This window comes from Choloepus didactylus, chromosome 14, assembly GCF_015220235.1.
Source record: "Choloepus didactylus isolate mChoDid1 chromosome 14, mChoDid1.pri, whole genome shotgun sequence".
In the NCBI taxonomy this organism is placed as follows: Eukaryota; Metazoa; Chordata; class Mammalia; order Pilosa; family Megalonychidae; genus Choloepus; species Choloepus didactylus.
The window spans coordinates 47,455,841-47,463,671 of record NC_051320.1 but is presented as its reverse complement, the minus strand read 5'-3'; the positions used below and the strand labels follow the sequence as shown (position 1 = coordinate 47,463,671).

The window sequence follows — 7,831 nt, the reverse complement described above, 5'->3', positions numbered from 1 at the left end:
CCAGTGTAGAATTCATCGTTGATTCCAGCATTGTGCTGTCCACTAACATTAGTTTTCTGTGGTGGTATGTGTATTATTGCTTTATACAATTTGGAAGAGGTGAGATTGAGGCTGATATTCAACTCCTATTTTAAGTGGAATTCTCTGTGCTATATATTTTACATGTATTTCCCCATTCAGTATGCTTAACAACCTGATGAGGCAGACATGGTTATCTTCCTTGCTGTTTGGTGCCCTCCAGGACCCAAACCCCCTTCATTTGTCAACAGTATCCTGATTTCCTCTCTCCCACTGGCTATAACCTCAGTAATGCCCTGCTCAAAGTACTCTGTCTTACTCCTAGTCAAGAGATAGACATGCAACCAAGTTGGGCCAATGTGTTCTCCAGGGCTTGCATGAGTAGACCAGTGAGAGAATGCAAAAAATGGTTGCATCTTGTTCATTAGTGCAGTATTGCCCTAGTGGGACTCTCAATTGGTTCCTGTTCTCTAACCCTCCAGTGCTGACCTGTTGCCTGTCATTTACTAACCATGATTCTCCAGCACTCTGTTCAGTTCTTTGAGATACATTACTATCCTCCAAAAAAGTAAATTTCTTAAGAGGGAACCAGAATCTAGACCCAATCTATCACTTTCCAAAATACTACATCGATCCGTTCTATAATAGGATACAAATAGGCAGACAAAATTGTTTAGTATATTTGCAAGTGGCTTAATTACTTAGAAAATCCAGTTATAAACTTATCAGTATTGATAGAGTTCATTTCAAAAACACTTCAATCTTCATGTACACAGCCAACTCCCTGATTACTATCTTGATGCCAGAACTGGACTCTCCTTGATTTGGTCTTCCTGTACCCTTATCCTAACAGGGAAAGACGAAGATAACTTAAAGAATTAATTTCCAAAACATTTATTTTCATTGGCACTACTAAATAATTTGGAAGCAACCACATATTTTAGTAAACCTAGAAGAGATTATGTCGTTCTATAACTCACTAGAGGAGGAAAAACGTAATTTTTACTTTCTCTAGTAATGTCTGAATTGTGGGAAAAGAAAAGTCGGATACTTTCTAACTATTTTTTTTAGAAAAGTTTGAACCTTCCCATTAACTTTAAGTGAATGTAAGATTGTAGATAAATCATCCTTTTCCTTGCTTCTTCACAAAAATTGGTATATAAGTCATCCATCTTTTTTAAGTTTTTAAGTTCAAGCATTTATGAATGGTGGTTACAAATATGAGAAATGTTTAAAATTTCATATGCTTAGAACTTCTCAAAAGCTACCTAAATTACATAAAGCTCATCAAACATTACCCGTAACATTTCAGCTTTTCCTTGTCTATTGCCATCAACAGCAAGGCCTAAAATCAAGGGCACAGTTTCAACTGAATAGACATTTGAATGAGCAAGTATATTTTTGACATTTTATTTCAATTCAGTACTTCATTTGGAAATAAATCTGTATTCCCTCCCTAAAAATCATTACTTAGCCCCTAGTTGCTTTGATAGACAAATCCCAAAAAGAGTGACAATTTTGGTGGCATAAAAAGTCATTGATTTTGTGTTCAGTTTTAAAAATTATTTCTCTTCATCCCTTTCTAAGAAATAATGGGTCACTATATGCAGGCAACTTAGGGATGATGATTTTAGTACTAATAAAACTAATAATGTGCATTTTAATGTTGCATATTTTATTGCATTTAATTTTGATAACAAATACTAGGAGTAGAGAAAGTGACTATATATTATCCCCATTTTATACATGAAAAACTGAGGTTCAAAAACTAAATGTTGAGGAATGGGTCGGATCAGGATGGGAGGGTGAGATCCTCCAGGGCTCTGTCACCACGCAGAAGCTTTAAACAGCAACCAAGAACTGGAGGAACCATCTTTCTCAAAGCTCCAGAAAACAGTTGAAAGATTTCAGTAACAGGGTGATTGTTGAAACCGGAAAGAAGGCAACTTAAAAATGGTAGAAAATTCTAGAAGTCTAGAATAAGTTGAACCAAGTATCAAAGAAGAGCCAATCAACAATAAAACCCTAGGCAAGAGAGAGAAACCGACCTTCAGATAATCAGATGCCATCAGCAAAAAGTTACTAGCCATACTAAGAACCAGGAACATATGGCCCAAGAGAACTAATTAAAACTGTGGAGGAGACACAGAATTTGGAACAACTAATCAAAGATGTCCAAAGAAATCTCCTAAGTTAATTCAAGGAGATGAAGGAAAATATGCCTAAAGAGGTAAAGGATATTAAGAAGACACTGGGTAAGCATAAAAAAATATTTGAAAGTATTAAAAGAAACATAACAGAAATCATGAGAATGAAAGGCACAATAGAAGAGGTTCAAAATACACTAGAGGCATATAACAGCAGATTTGAACAGGCAGAAAAAGAGTCAGCAAACTAGAAGACAGGATAATCAAAATCTTATAGACAGAAGAACAGAAAGAGAAAAGAATAGACAGCCGGAGTCCGAGTGGACGTGAGCTAAGAGTTCAGAATGACTTCCCTCTTGGCTTATACCTTTAAAAATCTTCCCACTACATCCAAATGTGCCCTGAGATTTTTCATCAGAACTCTGAGCTGTTCCTCCCAGCTACAAGCTACCCTAGCTATCCAGACCAAATCAAAGAAGACCTTGGCCAAGCCCAACATAAGGAATATCGTGGTGGTAGATGGTGCTCGCACTCCATTTTTGCTGTCAGGCATGTCATGTAAAAGACCTGATGCCACGTAATTTGGCTAGAGCAGCACTTATGGGAATGCTGCATTGGACCAGTGTCCCAAAGGAAACTATTGATTATATCATCTTTGGTACAGTGATCCAGGAGGTGAAAACAAGCAATGTGGCCAGAGAGGCTGCCCTCAGATCCGGCTTCTCCGAGAAGACTCCTGCCCACACCATCACCATGGCCTGCATCTCTGCCAACCAAGCCATGGCCACAAGTGTTGGCTTAATTGCTTCTGGCCAGTGTGACATGGTTGTGGCCGGCGGTGTGGAGTTAATGTCTGACATCCCTATTTGTCATTCAAGGAAAATGATGCTCGATCTCAACAAGGCCAAGACTCTGGGTCAGTGCCTGTCTTTAATCTCTCAATTCAGATTGAATTTTCTATCACCCTGGCTCTCTGCTGTGGCTGAGTTCTCCACCAGTGAGACCATGGGCCACTCCACAGACCAAATGGCTGCGGCCTTTGCTGTGTCATGAGGGTAACAGGCCAAGTACGCACTGCAGTCCCGCGATCTGGCCAAGAAGGAACAGGACGAAGGGCTCCTGTCAGACATGGTGCCCTTTAAAGTGCCAGGAAAAGATACATGGCCAACCTGAGGCCCACATACATCAAGCTCTATGGCACAGTGACGGCTGCAAATTCTTCGTTCCTGACTGACAATGCCTCTGCAATGCTGATGATGGCCGAGGAAAAGGCTCTGACCATGGAGTACAAGCCCAAGGCTTATCTGAGGGATTTTGTGTATGTATCTCAGGATCCAAAAGATCAACTTTTACTTGGAGCAACATATGCTACTCCAAAAGTTCTAGAGAGAGCAGGATTAACAATGAATGATCTTGATGCTTTTGAATTTCATGAAGCTTTCTCCGGTAAGATTTTGGCTAATTTTAAAGCCATGGTTTCTGATTGGTTTGCACAAAACTACATGGGCAGAAAAACCCAAGGTTGGACTGCCTCCCCTGGAGAAGTTTAACACCTTGGGTGGATCGCTGTCCCTGGGGCACCTGTTTGGAGCCACTGGCTGCTGGTTGGTCATGGCAGCTTTGAGCAGGTTATGGAAGGAAGGAGGCCAGTATGGCTAGAGGGCAGGGCCATGTTATGATAGTGGAAGTTTATTCAAAATAATAAATCAAGAATAGGTGACCTGAAATTTTTGTGAAACACTCACACTAGGCAATGCCATTTCAATGCATTACTAAGTGACATCTATAGTTCCCAGCTTCTCTTCAGAAAGCAAAATTTGTGGCCTTCTGTTAAATATTTTCCAGTTAAGCGTTGCCAGTGTTCTGAGATTTTCAATAATCATGACTTACTGGTCTTTCAGGGATTTCTTAGTCAGCAGAATCTTACCCATTGATACATTCAAGCTGCTTCTTCTTCTTCTTCTTCTATTTCTTTTTTGTCTCTATTTTCATTAATGACTAAATGAGTAGTTGCAATTTGGGAAAGAAGTTGGCTGAGATTTGGAATCATCTTTTATAGCATTTATAAATTATACTCAGTCCTATTTGTGTCCTAAAGATGTGTTTTCTATAAAATGCAAACCAATGTGCCTAAATTAACTTAATAGAAAGATAATTCAGAATCTAAACCACACTGAAAACCAACAGTAAATGTATAGCTACATAAATGTCATCTCAGTCAAATTTAATAAAGAGGATAAGTATAAGAGAAAAAAAATTAAAGAATAGAAAAACTTAAGCAGGGTCTCAGGGATTTGAATGACAGCACAAAGGGCACAAACATATGTGTCACAGATATCTCAGAAGAAGAAGAGAAGGGAAAAGGGCCAGAAAGAATATTTGAGGAAATAATGGTTGAAAATTTCCCAACCCTTATGAAAGACATAAATATATATGCCCAAGTGCAACACTCTCCAAACAGAATAAATCAAATAGACCTACTCTGAGATGCATACAAATTGGAATGCCAAATGCCAAAGATAAAGAGATAATCCTGAAAGCAGTAAGAGAAAAGCAATTTGTCACATCCAAGGGAACTGCAATAATACTAAGTGCCAATTTCTCATCAGAAATCAGCAAGATGAGAAGGTGGAAGCATAATATATTTAAGGTACCAAAAATAAAAAATGCCAGACAATCTACAACAAAGATACTAAAGCTAATAAACAAGCTCATCAAAGTGGTGGATACAAAATCAACAAATAAAAATCAATGGTGTTTCTATGTACTAGTTGTGAGCAATCTGAGGAGGAGGTCAAGAAAAAAATTCCATATACAGTAGTAACTAAAAGAATCAAATATCTAGGAATAAATTTAACCGAGGATGTAAAAGACTTATACACAGAAAACTACAAAACACAAAACATTGATAAAAGAAATCAAAGAAGACCTAAATAAATGAAAGGACATACTATGTTCATGGATTGGAAGACTAAACATCATTAAGATGTCAATTCTACCCAAATTGACTTACAGATTCAATGCAATCCCAATCAAAATTCCAACAGCCTACTTTGCAGAAATAGAATAGCCAATCATCAAATTTATTTGGAAGGGTAAGATGCCCTGAATAGCCAAAAAAACCTCTTGAAAAAGAAGAACAAGGTTGGAAGACTCACATTTCCTGACTTTAAAGCATATTGCAAAGCTACAGTGGTCAAAACAGCATGGTACTGGCATAAAGATAGCTGTATTGACCCATAGAATCAAATTGAGAGCTCAGAAATAGACCCTCACCATCAATGGCCAATTGATACTTGACAAGGCTGGCAAGTTCACTTAACTGGGAAAAATATTTTCTTCAACAAATGGTGCTGGGAGAACTGGATATATATATGCAAAAGAATGAAAGAGGACCCCTATCTCATACCATCTACAAAAATAAATTCAAAATGGATCAATATTTACAGTGATTATGATGCCAAATTTTTCCCAACAATATCAGGGTTAGCAAACTTTATCTGCAAGGGCTAGAGAGTAAATATTTTAGGCTTTGAGGCCCATACATTCTGTGTTGCAAATACTTAGCTCTGCCCTATATCTCAAAAGCAGGCAAGTGAATGAATAAGCACAACTCTGTTCCAGTAAAACTTTATTTACAAAAACAAGTGCAAGCTATGGTTAACCAGCCTCTGAACCACCATTAAATCCAGCTTATCATGTGTGAAGCACGATGTTGTCACTTTTATCCTTAGTGAAACTACACTTTTATCCTAAGTGAAACTGTCATTGTAACTACACTAGAGAGAAAACCTTCAGTTTAAATCAGTGGACCCTAAGCGTTTTTGGAATCACAGATCTCTATGAGAATCTAATAATGATCATAGTCTTTCTCCACAGGAAAACACATATAAACATTTATACATCCCAAATATTGTATGCAACTTCCAGGAGTTCATGGACTTTAAGCCCATGCAAGGGTCTTCTAGATGTCAGAGGACCCTGGTTTAACAGCTCCAAGTAAAACATTGCAGCTTTCGATGGTATTGTTCAGTTGTGCTTCTATGCCAATGAATAGTTTTCATGAAACTATAAATTATTTGTCATGAATCTATTTTAATCATCCATTCCCATGGTAACTTTGTGTGGGGAAGTTAATCTTTGTTAACAAATGTGTAGGGCACAGATCTTGATAATTTTGTATCCAAAGTTCCTAACACTTACAGTGATTTTTCTTCCTGTCTGTGATTATGACTTAAAATAATTCCCTGTGGTCATGCACACACACTCCTGCATTGTATGCCTGGCAAGAATTTCCTTTGGTTTATTGCTGAGACCATTAATTATAGATAATATGAATAATGGTGATAATATGAAGGTAATAATGTGGTTGCTAAGTACAAGGACTCTAGCGTCAGAGTGAGTTGAAATCTCAGCTCTCCCACTTAGCAGCTATGCGAATTTGGCTATACTCTGAAACTGTTTCCACATCTGATAACAGGATAATAGTTACTATCCAGTATTTAGTACTTACCATGTACTTGGCTCTGTGCTAAGTACTTTACAGATTATTGCCATATTCATCACAACTCCCTTATCTGTGTTATCACCATTGTACAGATGAGGAAACCAAGGCACTAAGGAACTGCCCAAGATCACATTAACGACCAACTGGTAGAGCCTGCCATTAAGCCCAGGTGGTCTAGAATGAAGACTGCTCTTAATCCCTATTCTTTACTAACTCTCCTACTTTAAAGGTTGTTTCAAAGATTAGATAAAATATGTAAATGTGCATCACAATAACTGGTACAGATTAAGACATATTGATTCCATGCAGATATTTACAATCTGTGTCTACTGACTCAGTCTTCCAAGCAGCTCTGTTCAGCAGAATCACCTATTTCAACATGCTATGAGTCAGATAAGGCTGGCAGCTGCCTGAGATTTCCAGGGCATATACTTATCCTGCATCATTTGAAGGCTAAAATAACCAGTGGCGTTTTTATCATAAAAGCAAAATTTCAAAGGATCCAAAAACAACAACAGCAAGAAACACGCATAATCAAGGGAGAATCCTGGTTCTGGTCACTGGAACAGTAACTCAGGTTGAGTAGAATTGTTTCTGCAGTTTGCTGATTGCCAAAGAGCAGTTAGCCTTGTCATCAAAAGTGGGCACCAGAGGCATTTTAGCAGACTCATGTTTACCATGAAGACTATTCATTTCCCTGCCCAGCCAGTGATAATGCTCAGCTTTTAAGGTGGGCAAAAAGCTTACTGACACCATGATAAGCTTATTATCCACCTGATAATAAACTGATAATAAACTGGTTTATATTTCTTTGGTCTGTTTTAGAGTGATCCTCCATTTCAAATATTAGCTTTTGCTTATAACTAGCAATTGACAAAACAAAACAAAACAAGATACAAATGAATAAAGGACTAAAAACAGAAACATGTGACCAGTGCTCTAAGTAGAGAAAAATGATCAGATGTTTCATCTTCAGTATTTTACATGAAAGCAATCCCTAACACATCCTCATTATCTCGTAGTCCATCAAAATATGTTGTAGATCTAAAACATTGTGATAACTGGTTTTAAGTCCTAATTGTGATTCAACCACTTGCACATTGATGCTATTTTCTGACATAGAAAACAGCGTAAGAAAACAGAGTCAGATTCAATAAGG

The 7,831-nt window shown here is 37.7% G+C and overlaps 1 pseudogene; it reads left to right on the top strand.

Moving 5' to 3' along the window:
• Nucleotides 1–2,509: 2,509 nt before the first annotated feature.
• On the top strand, nt 2,510–3,824 carry LOC119509477 (annotated as a pseudogene).
• The last annotated feature ends 4,007 nt before the right edge of the window (nt 3,825–7,831 follow it).